At 42.8% G+C, this 18583-nt stretch overlaps 2 long non-coding RNA genes across 2 annotated transcripts in view; one reads left to right on the top strand and one right to left on the bottom strand.

Moving 5' to 3' along the window:
* LOC140721021 (uncharacterized) overlaps nucleotides 1-18583 on the bottom strand; it is a 689868-nt gene that overhangs the window by 593959 nt on the left and 77326 nt on the right. The window lies entirely within an intron of this gene.
* Nucleotides 5485-9999, top strand: LOC140721038 (uncharacterized). The gene is made up of 3 exons (XR_012097311.1): nucleotides 5485-5583; nucleotides 7461-7550; nucleotides 9568-9999. It is a non-coding gene; the product is annotated as an uncharacterized lncRNA (long non-coding RNA).

Below are 18583 nucleotides of genomic sequence, written 5' to 3'. Positions count from 1 at the left end.
TCTCGGTCCACTTATTTCCAACGACTCAATTCATACTTTTCGTTAAGGGCAGAGAATGGACAGTTTCTCCTTGCTGTTCAACTTCTTCCCTGAAGGAATTCAAATATTTACCTTCCTCAATTGTTGGTGAATCCGATGAGATTCCAGTATCAGTCCGCTATTCCTCAATTTTCCGTCACTAACCCCTTCTCTCCTTTCAGTAGTTCAGCATAATATATCACTTCGTGCTTCCTGGTTTCGCTTAATTTTGCTAATCTATCACTTCCTACTGAATGTGTTCTTTTAATTTGATTGTCCTAGCTCTACACACCACATATACACACACACACACACACACACACACACACACACACACACACACACACACACACACACACACACACACACACACACACACACACACACACACACACACATACACACACACAAAGGGCTAATTTCTTTTGCAGTAGTAGAAAAAACGCGATTACCATTGTATTCTAATTTTCGAAAACCTTTGTTTCAAATGCATCCTTATCAGAGCACAAAAAGTTGCGCCTGCAGGACGGAGGTAGTCGATGCGAAGGAAGAATTGAAGTGTGGTACAACGGGACCTGGGGAACTGTGTGCTCCACGAAACTTGATGCCAAATCTGCAGAAATGATCTGCAAACAAATAAAATGTGGACCAATACAAAATATTTATCATGACTCAGATCAATTTGGAAAGGGACTTGGACCTATATGGTTGGATGAGATTGAATGTACTACACACGAATCGACCATTTGGCAGTGTGAGTCACAACCGTGGGGAGAGCACCAGTGTGACCATTCGAATGACGGAGGAGTTGTATGTAAGGGTAAATAAGAGAGTCTTATATCTATTTACATTTTACATCTTTATGTATAAAATCGTCAAAATATTTGTTTTGCCAACAGAAACCAGCATGACGGAAGGATTCACTGAAAAAGCCTGCTTGCAAGAAAACACATTCTCCTCTTTCCCTTCAGAAGGTAACGAATTCGAAACGCCTTTGCTGAAATCAGAAAGCCTTGTATAAACGTCACTATAATTTCGTACCTTTTGCCCTCAACGAAATTGTGCCCGCATTGACTAGAATCCTGGTTTCCCGTGACCCTGTTGAGCACTGCCAAACGGGAGTGTCTTGTGAAAAATTCCATTCCCAGACAGAAGATAGAGGGAGTTAACTGGGATTAATTGGGAGCATTTGTTATCTGGCAAGATTATAAATGATATGCAGTAATTGTCTTATGACCAGCTGGACGGACTTGGGAATCAGTATTACCTGGAAAGGAGGGAAGTGAACGATGGAAGTAATGGGGATATTCAAAGGCGAGAGACATTGTTGGTTTGGTCAAAATAAATGAAGTAAATATATGTAAACCGCAGGATGCATAAATGCGGTCGGGCTTTTGGGCAATATAGAAAGAGGAATAAAGGCTGCGATCAATGGAAAAAGATAACTATTCGGTTGGAAATATGAGGAAAGGAAACATCAAGGCATACTGTGTTACATTACCAAAATAACACAAGTGGTTAACTACAGAGAACATAGGACGACGTATGTTCAAAGCCCGCAATTTTTAGTTGGAGTTGAAAAATATGCATGAGCTGTATTCGACTATTTTCTTCGCCGATACGAACTAAAGACAGAAAAAAAAGTGGCTGATAGTGTCTTCATCGTGTGTTTGAGCATTTCGTGATGAGGTATGAGTTGAAGAGGAAGGTCTGTGACTTGCCTGCATTAATCGGACACTGATAGTAAGAATAAGATATGTAGCGTGGTCGTTCAACAGTGAATTGACTGCAAAATGTGTTTGTGGATATGCCGCATTTCAAGAAGCATGTGGGGGGTATAAAAGAGACGTACTCAGAGTCTGCCTGGATACGAAAGGACGGAAACACTTCAGACTCATTCTGCGGACCTAAAATTAGTCCTAATAGATGCATAACATTAGGTGAGACAGGTCAGGTAGAGAGTCTGAAACATTGTAAAACATACCGAACATTTACGGACGCAATTAAGTTGACGAACGACGGCTTAAATGAAGTGTTAGAAAAAACCTTTAATCCCAAATTGAGAATGATTTTGCTTGGAACGGGCTTTGAGGAGTGATATAAGAGATATTTACAATTATCGTCTTTAAAAGGCTTTCCCCTGGAGTAGGCAAGTGTAAATATTTGAGCGATATCGATTATATGAGGCAGAAGAGAGGTGGTATAATTTGCATAGTGTTGGATTAACAAATGTTGGGCCGGGTTGCGTCCTTGTGTTCTATAATTAGTTCTATTTTCCTTCTGACGAACTTCAGATTCCCAGACTAATTATTAAATAAATTTTCATTTTATTGTTTCATACCTAGATGTTCCATTGCGTCTTGTTGGCGGCAGTCACAACTGCTCCGGGAAGCTTGAGATACTGTTTAATAAAAGCTGGGGCACGGTGTGTGACGACTCTTGGGATCTGGCCGATGCCAATGTAGTCTGCAGACAGCTAGGGTGTGGCCTTGCTCTCTGGCCTCCAGAAGATGTTAAAATGACCCAGGTAGCCGGTGCTGTCTGGCTTGATGAAGTAAAATGCACCGGAAGTGAATCGTTTCTGTCCAGCTGTCGATCCTCATCATTTGGTCAACACGACTGTGATCACAAAGAAGATGTCATCGTTCTTTGTTCTGGTAGGCTTTGTGCTTTGTCTGACATTTCCAATTTTTCTTCAAATGATTTGCTAATTTCGTAATTAGAAATAACAAATTATAAACACCAATAGAGATGCTTTTGTTGAAATTTATTTTCAATATGTACACAGGTTCCAGAGTGACTCTTACTGAACGCAACAATTCAGGTATGGATTTTTGACGCTTAAATATCGAATTTATGCTGCAGATATCAAGAATTGATTATTCGTATTGTCTAAATGCTAAGTTCACCATGGATGCTTTAGAAACTGCATGGATCCCGATCCCGATCGTCTCGCCAATTATTTTAAGCAGGAATATGCAGAATTCTTAAAAACATGAACTCCACTCCCGTTCAAACATTTTTGTGACTCAACTAGTTGCACATTTGATAGTCTTGAGAAAGTTTTGATGTTTGCAGATAGTAAAGATTAAAGTTAAAAGGAAATTTGTTATCAGATATCCACATATCGTCATATACTGCCTTGAGATTCATTTTCCTACGACATTCAGCGTACATACATAGAAATATAACAGAAATTGTAAAGAAATTCACAAAAACAAGCTCGGAAAAATAACAAATAACAAAAGGCAACGAAGTACGCAAATGCAAAATCAGAAAAAATGTCAACAAATGGATCAGTAAAAGTTAATACTGAGAACAAGAGTTATGTAACCCTTGAAAGCAAATATAGGTTGTGGAATCTGTTCACCACTGGAATAATTGAAGTTACGCACCCTAGCAGGATCATAGCGGTTGATAGATAATAACTATTCCTGAGCCCAGTTGTGTGGACCCAAGGCTCCGGTATATGCTTCCTGATGACATCAGCGGTAAGAGTGCATGGCCTGATGAGTATTTAGTCATCCTGCGACGGCGCAGCTTGTAATGTGTGCTCAACGGCAGTATAGTTGAATAATATTTTGGACCCGAAATAATATTCAGGATTTGGTGACGTTCTGAAAGAGTGCAAGTGCTCACTTATTTTTGAACCCTCCATGCACCCGTTGAGGAAGAAATATTAAGGCTATGAGAACCCATTTCCTCTGTATTGCTCTGACTTCATAAAGACCAACATGGCTATGTGGACCTGGCCTATGAATGCATATGTGGAATGGAAAAAAAATCCACAGCTGCTAGTTACATACAGACTGCCAGCGGTAATTATCGGCAGCTTACCAACATTTTCTGGACCATTGCGTTTCGTCTGGGTTGAGTTAATCGTGTTAGATCACTCCCCTCCCACAACATTCCCTCCTCACCCCCTCCCACAATGTCACCCCTCACTCCCCTCACACAGTTCCCTCCTAACCCCTGTGGCCCTCCCTCCTCGCCACAGCTGAGGGGAATGTGGAGGGTAGTGGAAGAAAGGAAAGGTGTGGAGGTCCAAGAATGACTCTTTTTAAATTATTAGCTAATTATTAGCTAAATCTCTGCTCATTAGAGGCGGATAAGAAAAAAATGCAATGATAAGTACGTTGAAATATTTTTCTTCCTGGAAATGTTTTCATAAAATTAAACTCACGTCCCTCTTGCTGTTCCAATCCAGCAATGTGCGGGAAAATGGAATTTGAACACGACGTTGCTTGGGGTGTTAATCCTGATCTGATACCAGGCTGGAGAGAACGTTTATTGCTCTGGGAAATACTTCTGACATATCCGGCTTTATTGTGAAAGAGACTTTGTGTCTCCGCTCCGCTCTTTCTCTCATGAAATGTATAGGGATATAACTTACAAAAATCGTGATAACTGAATAGATGATTAAATTCATTAAACATCGCTCAAGATTTCGTTGCATTGGATCTATAGTGTTTGTTTTTCGTTTATCGAAATATATGTTTTTACGTTTCGTTTTAAGATTTTGGAAGCTGGACCCCATCCATCATGGTTACTGTCTGCATAACTCTTGGAATTATATTCATCATTGAGTTATTAATACTTCTCACGATAGCATGGAGACGATCAGCAATCAGTGGTGAGGACAAATCTTTACAACGACTTTTTAATGTGACGTTTTCAGTTTGTTGGCGTATTCCAAAAAAAAATATTTTTGTGCAAAAATGACTAAATTAAATATGTTTTCACCGCTTTAGTTCGAAATTAATTTGACGTCCGTGAGACATTTATAATGGTGGCTTTCACTGTCCCTTATTTTTCGTGGATTTATTATTAATTTTCATTATGTCGTAATGGAAATTGAAGGTTAAATCGGATTTGGAAATTAGCTGCTTTACTGTTTATTTCACTGTAATACATCCATGCGCTGAACATCTGGAAGTATAAATTTCAAGAATCTGTTGTGTATCCTCGAAGATTCTGATTCGGTTCTCACAATAGAAGTAAGAGAATGCATTTTCCCCATTCTTTATCTTCTTATCATTTTATCATTCTATATTCACAATGCTTTTAAATTTCGTTGACACAGCCAAACTTTCTCTGTCATGTGCTGAAGTGAGGTGTGAATTTCCATCCTGTCTCCATCCGCTGCCATACTGATGGCATCTACATCTATCTAATAATAATATTAAACTCGTCATCGATTCAAATGTGACGTGTATTCATTATGAAACAATGATCGGAAATATACTCGTTCTTCTGTACCGTTCCCTTTGTCTTTCTGATCTCAAATTTATTCGGTTAATTGGCCAGGGACATAATGCACACATCAGTCCGTTTCAACGATCACGTTCACTGACTCTTCACCTTGACTAAGGTCATTTTAATTAATTTTAGTATATTCCTAATGTTCGTGTATAAATTCGTTGAAGCAGATATTCATCTCAACTCCCTCTTCATTAGGTACACTAATGAGTGGCCAAGGATTACCTGTTGACTTTTACCAAACAATTTATGAGGAAATTGAGAATATGCCACCATTCCAGAATTTTTCTGAGATGCAAGATTCAGGTGTGTATTATGACACAGAATCCGCGATGTACAAATTGATACCGTTTCAATTCATCCAATATTGTTAACAAAATCAAGAAATAACAAAAACTCACGGCTGTGTAGGTACTTCAGAAATGAAATTGTAACAAAAATAATAATGGGGTATCATACAATAAACACAAGAGATTCTGCGGATGCTGAAAATCTTGAGCAATGCACACAGTATTCTAATGGAACTCAGCAGATCAAGGTGCACCTATGGTAGAGAATGAACAGTCAACGTTTAGAACCAAAACATTTTATTGGCTCTGTAAAGGAGTTACAGAAGCCAAAATAAGGAGCTGGAGCATGGGAAAGGAGGGTAAGTTGGTAGGTGATAGGCGAGACCAGATGAGAGGCAAGGAAACCTTAGGGCACGTGGGAAATTAAGTCATAAGCTTCGAGGGCATAAATAGATGCGGCAAATAGACGATGAAAATGCATATCCATTGTTCCATAGCACATTAGATATGAATTGTGAGGGATGCTGTGAACCAGGTTTCAGCTATCTCAGTCTGGATTCTGGATTGGTATGATATCACTCACGATCATTGTCTGGAACCTCAATTAATAATACAAATCTGAAGCATACTCTGGCAGCATCTGCAGATATAGTCTCCAGTACTTCAGAGTATTAGAGGCATTCCCTTTTTTCTTTTCTGAAACAACTAGCACTTTCTTCAGCAAGATCGAAGAGCCTTCTTTCTAAACTTTTCTCTGTTCGGCAATAGAATGTAGAACAGAGAACACTGAACATGGAGCAACATGGCGCAGTACGGTTCATTACGCTCACGATGTTGTGCCGACCTGTTAACTTACAAAGGGATCAATTTTGCTCTCCCATCCTACACATTCTTTAGTTGCTTTCACAGAAAACAATTGACCACACGTGGCCACATAAAAAGTTTCCTAAATGGCCCTAATATATCTATCTCCAATACCAGCCTCGAAAGGGCGTTCCACGCTTTCACCCCTAGCAAAATTACCACTGACAACACTGCATTATTTCTTCGAATCAGATTAAAGGTAACTCCCTCATATTAGCCATTTCCGATCTTGGAAAAGGCTCTGAGGAGGAGCACTCTACACCGAGCAATCTATAATTAAAAATTGCGTCCCCTACTTCGGGTATCATTCTGTTAAATCTCTTCTACACCGTCTCTGAGGATTCATGCCGTTCTAAAAATGAGTTGACCAGAAGTGAATGTGATATTCTAAGCGTGATTTAAGCAAGTAAATTATTTCACAGACTATCCTCTCGAATAATTTACCCACCAGGAACTATAGCTCACTCTTCCAAACTTTCCAGGGTCATACCTACTCGCATTCTATTACGAAGACATTAACTAGAAACGTGAACGCATTCTCCCTCTAAACATGTTCTGCTAACTGGATGACGACTTCAGTCACTTTAGCTTACTCTATTTCTACTTATAATATCGAATGAACTGTAACCGGTAACATTAACTGTCCCCACTTAAAGGAGACCCGTGATAAGTACCCTTTCATCGTATTACTTTATCAATCTGTCTTTGTTTCTATCTATATATTACCTCATTCTCCTCCAGCAGGATTGCTGTAGTTACCTTCATCCGTCAACGATGGCGTTTCAAAAAGCACTACACACACGAGTTAGCTATAAAATCGATTCCATGTACACGTATCGATTGTTTTATTATCAATTCAAGGCGGAACATACATCTTCCTTTTACCTTCTATTGAACAGTATTCAACGATTATGCCATGTATGGTAAAGATGATACTGTCATTGATGTGATGATTGAATGATGTGTTCATTACAAAAACAAGAAAAATACCAAGTAAATGTCTTGAATATCTATTTCATTGAATTTTAGTTACTGGATCCACTGATTCCATTAATGAAGTCGAATGTTACACCGACGACGATCTATACAGTACATGTCATGCTCCACAAGACCCTGAAGGTTTGTTTTCCAGTATTCACGGTCGGTACACTTATTTTCATTTTGCTGTACTTTAGTTCAATCTGTCTGTGATCATAAACCGGCAAAGAAAATTGTCGTAACTTGTGCGTATTGATGTGATTGAACAATGTCGTGGTTTTGTGAGGATCTTGCGTACCAAGAAACGTGTTATTAAAGCCTGTGGTCAATTTAATACATGACTGATTCCCCTCTTTTAAATCACTTTGAATTATAGTCCTTTAAATATGAAATAAATGAGCAAGTTTGGAGTATGAGAAAATAGTTCAACATCCCAAGTAATTTGTTGCACAGCGGCAATCGGCAGAAATAATGTTTTATATATAATCACTCCCTGATCTGGTTCCTGACGATCGCAATGATGCTGTGGGTGCCATAATTTATTCCTTAGACTGTGTGAATGTGACGGACAGTGGTTGTCCTGATATTCTGCAACCCTCTATTGCCGATATTGTTCAGAACAAACAAGACGAGTTCTTTCGTTTCTTCTAGCCTATCCACAGTAACCAGACATACATATTCATTGATTGCCTTGTATTTTCTGATGTATTTTTGTGTCTGCTTAACACTCTGTTTCCACAAATACATCAAGTTTCCGTCAGAGGCTTACGAGAAGCTCTGTTTCCATGTGTGCAAAACATGATTTCCAAACTTAAAGCGAACTATGTGAATTTGCACACTGCACATGTTCTTTTAATATACTACTTTTAAAAGTTGAAGCGGACTGGTTGTACAAACCAGAAATATTGCAGACTGCCTGTTGCCAACAATGGCTATTTCAAAGAAATTATTTGTTTTCACTCCACATTGAACATACTCCCAATTTGCTCTTCGTTAAACATTACTTTGTTTGGTGAACACGAGGAAATCTGCAGATGCTGGAAATTCAAACAACACACACAAAATGCTGGTGGAACACAGCAGGCCAGGCAGCATCTATAGGGAGAAGTACTGTCAACGTTTCGGGCCGAGACACTTCGTCAGGACTAACTGAAAGGAAAGGTAGTAAGACACATGAAAGTAGGAGGGGGGAGGGTAAAATGGGAAATGATAGGAGCAGACCGGATGGGGTGGGGTGAAGCTGAGAGCTGGAAAGGTGATTGGCAAAAGATATACAGAGCTGGAGAAGGGAAAGGATCATGGGACGGGAGGCCTAGGGAGAAGAAAATGGGTCGGGGAGCACCAGAGGGACATGGAGAACAGGCAGAGTGATGGGCAGAAAGAGAGGAAAATAAGGGGGCAACGAAAACATAAATATATCAGGGATGGGGTACGAAGGGGAGGAGGGGCATTAACGGAAGTTGGAAAAGTCAATGTTCCCGCCATTAGGTTGGAGAGTGGCTTCATCTTGACCGTAGAGGAGGCCATGGATAGATATATCAGATATCAGATAGACAAATCCCAATCTGATATGTCAATCCATGGCCTCCTCTACTGTCAAGATGAAGCCACTCTCAGGTTGGAGGAACAACACCTTATATAACGCTGGGTAGCCTCCAACCGGATGGCATGAACATTGACCTCTCTAACTTCAGTTAATACCCGCCCTCCCCTTCTTACCCCATCCCTGATATATTTAGATCCCCCCCCCGCTTTTTTTCTCTCTTTTTCCCCGTCATTCTGTCTGTTCTCCATCTCCCTCTGGTGCACCCCTTCCCCTTTCTTTCTCCCTAGACCTCCCGTCCCATGATCCTTTCCCTTCTCCAGCTCTGTATCACTTTTGCCAATCACCTTTCCGGCTCTCAGCTTCACCCCACCCCCTCCGGTCTTCTCCTATCATTTCGCATTTCCCCCTCCCCCTCCTACCTTCGAATCTCTTACTATCATTCCTTTTAGTTAGTCCTGACGAAGGGTCTTGGCCCGAAACGTAGACAGTGCTTCTCCCTATAGATGCTGCCTGGCCTGCTGCGTTCCACCAGCAGTTTGTGTGTGTTGTTTGTTTGGTGAAACTGTGATTTTTTTTTGCTCAGTTTGACGCCAGTCATTTTCTCTCGAACAGAGCCCCAGTCCTAGATTCGCTTGCATCTGGCTTTCCGTGTTTTCTCTTCGATTGACAGCAACGATGAAATGAACGACAACAGTTCAGGATTTCCAAGTCACTTGCAGCTTGAATCGTCGACGGTTTATTCCCATCCTTCACATCAGACCGATGAAGACCGAAAAACAAACTGTGCCCTCTTTTGCTTGCACTTTCTATATGTTATTGTCTGTGAAGTACGCTGTTGTAGAATTGTTCAATATAGGCACAATAAAGTGTGCCGTAATCAAATATTAGTGACAGGCTATGGAACTAACATAATAAATGAGGGAAGAATTCCATATGATGGTTTTGAATACAATTGCACATTTCTATTGAGGTAGCATGCTTTAGCGATGCTTGTAATCCATTTTAAAGTTAATGTCACTGTCAGTGCGATTACATTGCACACTTAAAATCTAGCCACTCAAATATATACACGAAATCAATATTCCTATCGGTATTGGCATTTAATTGCAATCCCTTTTATACAACAAGAAATAACTTCGATTTATTTGGCAGGCCAAATTTATAAACAAGTGCACAACTGATTTTACTATTGACAGTATTGATTTTACATCAAATAAAATGTATTACACTGACAGCATGTCCTTTTCTCCAATCCAGAAAGATGAATATGCAGATTTTCTGATTGTTATTTTCTATTGCTCTATTCCCAGTAACGGACGTATTGATGAAAACATGGAACCTCGGAAATCTACGGCACATTATATGGTCTTTGGCACAGAGTCTATTGCCCATCATATAAACTGCTCTGGAAACTGCCGAGAATTTATCTACCGCATGGCTCTCTATTTTCCCGGCTTCATCTATTTATCTCTCTTAAAGGAACCTATTTGATCAGCATCTCCCACCTTTCCTGGCAGTGCTTTCTACTCACCCGCCACTCTGTGTGAAAAATATACAGCTGAAATTTCCTGTCTACCTTCTTCTAAGCACCTTAAAACTATGCCAACTCATGGTAGCCATTTCAGCTCTGGGTGAGAAAAAGCCTCTGGCTATCGACACGATCAATTCCTCTCACCATCTTTTACACCTCCATCAGGTCACCTCTCCTCCTCCCTCGCTTCAAGGAGAGAAGGCCAAGTTAACTCAACCTGTTCTCATAAGGAATTCACTCCACAGCAGGCAACCTCCTTGTAAACTTCCTCTACACTCTCTCCATAGTATACACATCTTTCCTGTAGTGGGGTGATCAAAATTGAACACAGTACTCAAAGTGAAGTCTAACCATGGTATTCCCTTGCTGTAACATTACCGCAAGGCTCTTCAATTCACTTAGTCCCACGGTTGATGAGGACCATCACGCTATGCGCCTTCTTAACAATACTGTCAGCATGCGCAGCAGCTTTGCCTGTCCTATGGGGACGGAGCCCAAGATCTCGTTGATCCGCAACGCTGCCAAGACTCTTATGATTAATAGTATGTTTTCTTCAAATTTGACCTACCGCCATGAACCGCTTCACACATCTGAGCTGAACTCCACCTTCCACTTCCCAGCCCAGTTCTGTATCCTATCAATGCCCCGCTGTAACCTCTGAAAAACCTCCAGACTATCCACAACAACACCAACTTCTGCATCCTCAGAAAACTTGCTAACCCCCGCTTCCCCCTTCAGCTTGCTCATCCAGGTCATTTACAATAATTACAAAGAGGAGAGGTCCCTGAACAGATCACTGCAGAACACTTCTGGGCACCGCCCTCCATGCAGAATATGAGCCATGGACAACCGTCCCTTCCCTTTTTTGGCAAGCTAATTCTGGATCCACAAAGCAATGTCTCCTTGATCCTACGCCTCATTACTTTCTGAATGAGCTTCGCATGGGGGACCATATCAAGTGCATTACTGAAATCGTTATAATCCTCAGAGTATCCACTGCTCTACCTTTATCAATGTGCTTTGTTACATCCTCAAAATAATTCAGTCAGTTTCATTAGGCACCCGCCCTTGAAAAGGCCATGCTGACTATGCTTAAGCAGATTATGTCTCTCCAGATGCTCATAAATCCTGCCCTTCAGTATCTTCTTTAATAACTTGCCCACCACTGAAGCAAGACTCATTGATCTACAATTTGTGATCTCTTCTCTCTTTCTTGAACACAAGAACAACGTTTGCGACCTTTCAATCCAATGGCTCCTCTCCCGTTCTTGCTGCCGATAAATCACCGCCAGTGTCTCAGCAATCCCTCCCTCGCTTCCCACAGTAGCCTGGTGTACAACTCATCCAGTCCCAGCGACTCATCTAACTTAATAGCTTCAAAATCTCTAGTGCATCCTCTTTCCTAATGTTTATACACTCAAGCGTTTCAGTCTGCTGTAAGTCCTCCCCACAATTGCCAAGGTCGTTTTCACTGGTAACTACTGAAGCAAAGTATTCTTAAAGGGCCTCTGCTCGTTCCTCCAGCTCCATGCGCATGTTTCCACTTTCACTCCTGATTGGTCCTATACTCACAAGGCTCACCGACTTGCTCCTCACATACTTGTAGAGTGCCTTGGGGGTTTCCTTAATCCTGCTCGCCAAGGCCTTCTTGTGGCTCCTTCTAGCTCTCCTAATTTCATTTTTGAGCTCCTTCCTGGCCAATGTAGGAACGCAATGTAAATGATCCCTCAATACTTATCACATTTCTGCCATGAATTTCCCTGAGAACATCTGCTCCCAATTTATGTTCCCAAGATCTTGTCTAATGACATCGTATTCCGCCCGCTGATCCAATTAAATATTTTCACAAATTGCCAGCTTCTATTTCGCTCATGCACCATGGTAAAGGAGACAGAGTTGCAATCAATACCTCCAAAACGCTCCTCCACCGAGCCGAGCTAAATTTCCCAGTACCAGATCATATACAGCCCCTCCTGCAGTTGGTTTGCCGACATATCGTGTCAGGAAACCTTTCGGAATACTCCTAGTAAACTCCACTACATCAAAACTCCTTGCTCTTAGGAGATGACTGTCAATATTATGAAAGTTAAAATCACCCATCACAGCAACCTATTATTATTGCAGCGTTCCAGAATCTGCCTCCCCATCCGTTCCTCAATGCTTCTGTTACGATTGCGGGTTTGGGGTGTTGACGACAAAAACAACTAGTAGTGTTATTTTCCCATTCCTGTTTCTGACTTCCATTCACAATGACTCAATGAAGTGGACAGTCCCTTCATCACTTCCACCTTTTCTGCAGCCGTGACAATACCCCTGATTAGTGGTACCACTGTCCCACCTCTTCTTCTCCCTCCCTGCCCCTTTTGAAACATCTGACTCCCGGAACACTCAGCAGTCATTCCTGCCCCGAGAGATCCAACTTTCGGTAATGGCTAAAATATCACAGTTTAACGTATTGATCCAGGTTCATCCGCCCTGCCCTGTTTATGGTTCGACCTGCATTAAAATAGTCACATTTCCAACCATCGGGCTCAGTGCTTCATTACCTGTCATTCCTTGTGCGGCAACCGACCGATCCTCTGCCTCTTCACTTCAGCGTCTGCAAACTTCCCTTCCAGGATATTGATTCCCTTCCAGTTCACATGCCTCCCGTCTCACTTGTAAAGGCCACTCCTTTCCCAGAGAGGATTCCAATGATCTGAGAACATGAAACCCTGCACCAACTCCCAAGTCACGTATTCATCTGCCTATATTCCTGTTGTGACCTTCTCCAGCTCCTGGCACCGGGAGTAATCCGGAGATTACCACCTTGGAGGTCCTGCTCTTCAGCCTCCCTCCTAACTCTCTAAACATACTGCCCAGGCCTCTACCTCTCTCCTGCCTATGTCATTGGTACCAACATGCACCGCGGCCTCTGGCTCATTTTCAAGAACATTCTGCAAACATCCGGAGACATCCTGGAGGCAACACACTAGTCCGGCGTCCTTTTTGATGCCGCAGAATCTCCCATCTGCCCCCCTAATTATCTAAACACCAATGACTATTGCTCCGCTTGAATACACCGTACCGTTCTGAGGATCAGAGCCGACCACAGTGCCCAGCTATGTCATCGCCCTCAGCAGTATCCGAAGGGGTTTACATGTTGCTGAGGGAAACAGCTACTGAAAGACCCTGCACTTACTTACTTCTTCATTTACCTCTCTCGGTGTTCATACATCGATTGCCCGAATTCTGCCCTCTGGGTGTAACCACCTGCCCAATAGCTCTATCTATTAAATGCTCTGTCTCCTGGATTCTTAATGCAGTATTTCATGAGCTGGAGTTGGCTGCTCTTCTCGCGTGTGTAGTCATCGGGGAGATCCTGAGGTTCCATGATTTTCCACATCCTACAGGAGGAGCATTCCACTACCATCCTGCCTGCTTTGTACAATGGGCAACCACGACCCAGTTCTCTAATGTACTTCTTTGGCTTCTGTTTCCTTTCGTCCAAGCCTCATGAGAAAAAGTATGAAGCCCCTAGTCTCACCGGGGGCCTACACAAGACAATGCCGTCCCACTTGCCCATTCCATACTTTTATTTAATTCAAAGAGCTCTGTTCCAACACTGACTGGGTCTCTGGAATGCCCACAAAACTCCCTGTTTATACCAGATTCGCCACCCTGCGAATAATCTTCTTGATGTCCTCTGCTCCCAAGGCTGATCGCACCTCTGGAATCCGCTGATTGGACCTCCGTGTTCGGTCAGAAACTGCTTAAGTTGATGTTTATCCTTTTCTTATATAACTTGCAAAAGATATTCTTTATTATGCTTAATACTCACAGGTCGAATGAATAAATTATGACATTCAAACTCTGGAAATTAATTACATTCCTTTATCGATTAATTTATCTCGTTCATTTTCGTAAGCGTTTTTGCTACCATAACAGGTGCAAATAGAGCCCAGGGTGTGGGCAAAGTTTGGGAGGGCGTTCAATTGGACGGAGGTTGGTTTCAGAAAGCGTTAACCTTTAATGGTTACGGACGTTTAAAGTTGCATCGTCCAACATAAAGATCAAGAAAACATAAATTTTTTTAAAAATCAGATGGAATTCGATATCAAAGTTGTCATTTCGGTTGAAAAACAATGAGAACTACAAGACAACAAAACCATATTCCAACAAATGCTAATCCCTTCAAAGTAAAAACAAAAGATATCAAGCAGACATCTTTAACCACTGTTACTATTCAGATCTTTTACTGAAAAGCAAATTGCAAGTTTTCATTATCGTGTGGAGAGACCGATGATGCATCAATTCGCTTGTAAGAATCTCCGTTCGTAGAAGTGTTTCAACAATGTCAATGCCCATCAGATGACATAGATAAACATTGTACATGAATTTAGAAGGTGGGTGTCTCATGCCATGTTCAAATTAATGGGAAGTAGACGCAGACTATACTCTGAGATCAATGTTCTGCTTTTAAAACATAGAAAACCTACAGCACATTGCAGCCCTTTCGGCCCACAAAGTTGTGCCAAACATGTCCCTGCCTTTAGAAATTGCTCGGCTTATCCGTAGCCCTCTATTTTTCTAAGCTCCATGTACCTATCCAAAAGTCTCATAAAAGACCCTATCGTATTGCCTCCACCAACATTGCCGGCAGCCCATTCTACGCACTCACCACTCTCTGAGTGAAAAACGTACCCCTGACATTTCCTCGGTACTAGCTCCCCAGCACCTTAAACCTTTGTCCTCTTGAGGCAACCATTTCGGCCCTTACCCCCATCGGTTAAGCCCGGCCATCGCCGTAAGCCCTCTGGTGATTCTGTCCCTTCCTGTCCGTTGCTCCCGTTAGGTAAGCCAGGCCATTGCCGTTACCCTACAGGTAGTTCAGTCCCTTCCTAGCCCTCAGCTCTGATGGCTTGTGCCCCGCACCTTGCCCAGGCCTCCGTGTTTCCGCCTGGGAGGCAGCCCTACCCGGGATCTATGTGGCCTGACCTGAGATCTCTTCTGCCTGCCTTAACTCTGGGATCCTCCTGCCCCACCTGAACTCTGGGATCTTCCTGCCTGCCACAAACTCTGGGATCCTCCTGTCTGCCACAAACTCTGGGATCCTCCTGCCCCGCCTGAACTCTGGGATCTTCCTGCCCTGCCTGAACTCTGGGATCCTCCCGCCTGCCACAAACTCTGGGATCCTCCTGTCTGCCAAGAACTCTGGGATCCTCCTGTCTGCCACAAACTCTGGGATCCTCCTGTCTGCCACAAACTCTGGGATCCTCCTGTCTGCCACAAACTCTGGGATCCTCCTGTCTGCCACAAACTCTGGGATCCTCCTGTCTGCCACGAACTATGGAATCCTCCTGCCTCGCCTGACCTCCGGGATCCAGCCCCGCCTGCATTACCCCATGCATGCCATGGCATTCCCATCCTGTCCTACCCCTAGTACTTCATAGCCTGCGTCCTGCATTTGGGTCCATTCCATGTCCGCTCCTGACATGGACAGGTTGGGTGAGTGGGCAGATGCATGGCAGATGCAGTTTAATGTGGATAAATGTGAGGTTATCCACTTTGGTGGCAAGAACAGGAAGGCAGATTACTATCTGAATGGTGTCAAATTCGTAAAAGGGGAAGTACAACGAGATCTAGGTGTCCTTGTTCATCAGTCACTGAAAGTAAGCATACAGGTACAGCAGGCAGTGAAGAAAGCTAATGGCCTGTTGGTCTTCATAACAACGGTTGTTGAGTGTAGGAGCAAAGAGGTCCTTCTACAGTTGTACAGGGCCCTGGTGAGACCACACCTGGAGTATTGTGTTCAGTTTTGGTCTCCAAATTTGAGAAAGGACATTCTTGCTATTGAGGGACTGCAGCTGCAGCGCAGGTTCACGAGGTTGATTCCCGGGATGGCATGACTGTCATACGTTGAAAGATTGGAGCGACCGGGCTTGCGTACACTGGAATTTAAAGGATGAGAGGGGATCAGATTGAAACATATAAGATTAGACAATAGGTGCAGTAGTAGACCATTCGGCCTTTCGAGCCTGCACCACCATTTTGAGATCATGGCTGATCATCTACTTTCAATACCTGGTTCCTGCCTTGTCCCCATATCCCTTGATTCCCCTATCCATAAGATACCTATCTAGCTCCTTCTTGAAAGCATCCAGAGAATTGGCCTCCACTACCTTCCGAGGCAGTGCATTCCAGACCCCCACAACTCTCTGGGAGAAGAAGTTTTTCCTTAACTCTGTCCTAAATGACCTACCCCTTATTCTAAAACCATGCCCTCTGGTACTGGACTCTCCCAGCATCTGGAACATATTTCCTGCCTCTATCTTGTCCAATCCCTTAATAATCTTATATGTTTCAATCAGATCCCCTCTCAATCTCCTTAATTCCAGCGTGTACAAGCCCAGTCTCTAACCCCTCTGCGTAAGACAGTCCAGACATCCCAGGAATTAACCTCGTGAATCTACGCTGCACTTCCTCTACAGCCAGGATGTCCTTCCTTAATCCTGGAGACCAAAACTGTACACAATACTCCAGGTGTGGTCTCACCAGGGCCCTGTACAAATGCAAGAGGATTTCCTTGCTCTTGTACTCAATTCCCTTTGTAATAAAGACCAACATTCCATTAGCCTTCTTCACTGCCTGCTGCACTTGCTCATTCACCTTCAGTGACTGATGAACAAGGACTCCTAGATCTCTTTGTATTTCTCCCTTACCTAACTCTACACCGTTCAGATAATAATCTGCCTTCCTGATCTTACTCCCAAAGTGGATAACCTCACACTTATTCACATTAAACGCCTTCTGCTAAGTATCTGCCCACTCACCCAGCCTATCCAAGTCACCCTGAATTCTCCTAACATCCTCATCACATGTCACACTGCCACCCAGCTTAGTAACATCAGCAAATTTGCTGATGTTATTCTCAATGCCTGCATCTAAAGCGTTGACGTAAGGGATTGGACACACTGGAGGCAGGAAACATGTTCCTGATGTTGGGGGAGTCCAGAACCAGAGGACACAGTTTAAGAATAAGGGCTAGGCAATTTAGAATGGAGTTCAGGAAAAAGTTTTTCACTCGGGGAGTTGCGGTTCTATGGAATGCTCTGCCTCAGAAGGCAGTGGAGGCCAATTCTCTGGATGCTTTCAAGAAAGAGTTAGATAGAGCACTTAAAGATAGCGAAGTCAAGGGATATGAGGAGAAGGCAGGAACGGGGTACTGATTGTGGATGATCACAATGGCATTGAATGGCAGTGCTGGCTCAAACGGCCAAATGGCTTACTCCTGCATCTATTGTCTATTGTCTAAAATGTTGGTGGAACCTCGGAGGCCAAGCAGCATATATGGGAAATAGTAAACAGACGATGTTTCGGGCCAAGACCCTTAATCAGGTCTGGGGGAAAAAAGTCAGAGGAAGAAGTGTTGGGGTGAAAGGGGTGGAAGAAGTGGTAGGTGATAGGTGAACCCGGGAGAGGGGGAGTAGTGAAGGGAAAAAAAACTACTTAGGATATAATTTCTTTCACGATTCTCAAAAGATCATTGCTACTGCCTCCACATCTCTTCAGCCACCTCTTTCAGATCTCTGGGGTGTACACCATCTGGTTCAGGTGACCTACTTACCTTCAGACTATCTGTTTCCCAAGAACCTTCTCCCGAGTAACGTAACTTTACACATTCTGACCACTAACATCTGTGTATTCCATATTCCTGCCAGTTTTTTGACAGCTAAGAGTGATGTACAAGACTTATTCAGTTCATCACCTTGCACCCTCACCCCATTACTACCTCTCCAGCATCATTTCTCAGTGGTCCGATATCCACTTCCACCTGAAGAAAAATCTTGTATCCTCTTTAATATTACTGGCCAGCTCAACTATGTATTCCATCTTTTCCTTCTTAATTATTTTAGTTGCATGCTATTTGTTTTTAAAAGCTTCCCAATCCTCTAACTTCCCAGTCATTTTAGCTCCATGCCCTGTCTGTGGTTTTCATGTTGTGTTTGGTTTCTCTCATCAGCCACGGTTCTGTCACCTTACCTTTAGAATACTAACTCCTCTTTGTGATGTATATATCCTGTGCCTTCCAAATTGCTTCCAGAAATTCCAGCCATT

Source organism: Hemitrygon akajei, unplaced genomic scaffold (genome assembly GCF_048418815.1).
Source record: "Hemitrygon akajei unplaced genomic scaffold, sHemAka1.3 Scf000049, whole genome shotgun sequence".
Classification (NCBI taxonomy): Eukaryota; Metazoa; Chordata; class Chondrichthyes; order Myliobatiformes; family Dasyatidae; genus Hemitrygon; species Hemitrygon akajei.
The sequence above is the reverse complement of the archived record's forward strand: the minus strand, read 5'-3'. Positions and strand labels throughout refer to the sequence as shown.